Raw genomic sequence first — 579 nt, 5'->3', positions numbered from 1 at the left:
CAGAAGAGGACATGGAATGGGTATATCATTGCTGATGTCAGGTGGATCTTGGCTAAAAGCAGAGATTACCAGAAAGATGTTTACCTGTGTCTTGTTGAATATACAAAGGCATTTGACTGAGTGGATCATAACAAATTATGGATAACATTGTGAAGAATGGAAATTCCAGAACACTTAATTGTGCTCATGAGCAACCTGTATTTAGTCCATGAGGCAGTCATTCAAATAAAACAAGGGGATACTGCATGGTTTAAAGTCAGGAAATATATGTGTCAGGGTTGTATTCTTTCACTATACTTATTCAATCTGTATGCTAAGTAAGTAATCTGAGAATCTGGATTATATGAAGAAGAACACAGCATCAGGATTGGAGGAGACGCAATAAGAATCTGTGACAAGCAGGTGACACAAACTTTCTTGTTGAAAATAAATAGGACCTGAAGCACTTACTCATGAACGTCAAAGACTACAGCCTTCAGTATGTATTACACCTTAACACAAAGAAAACAAAAATCCTCACAACCAGACCATAAGCAATATCATGGTAAATGGAGAACAGATTGAAGTTGTCAGGGATTT

This window comes from Orycteropus afer, unplaced genomic scaffold (genome assembly GCF_000298275.1).
Source record: "Orycteropus afer afer isolate SDZICR_OR568_19922 unplaced genomic scaffold, OryAfe1.0 scaffold00475, whole genome shotgun sequence".
Classification (NCBI taxonomy): Eukaryota; Metazoa; Chordata; class Mammalia; order Tubulidentata; family Orycteropodidae; genus Orycteropus; species Orycteropus afer.
Note: the sequence above shows the minus strand (reverse complement) of the source record.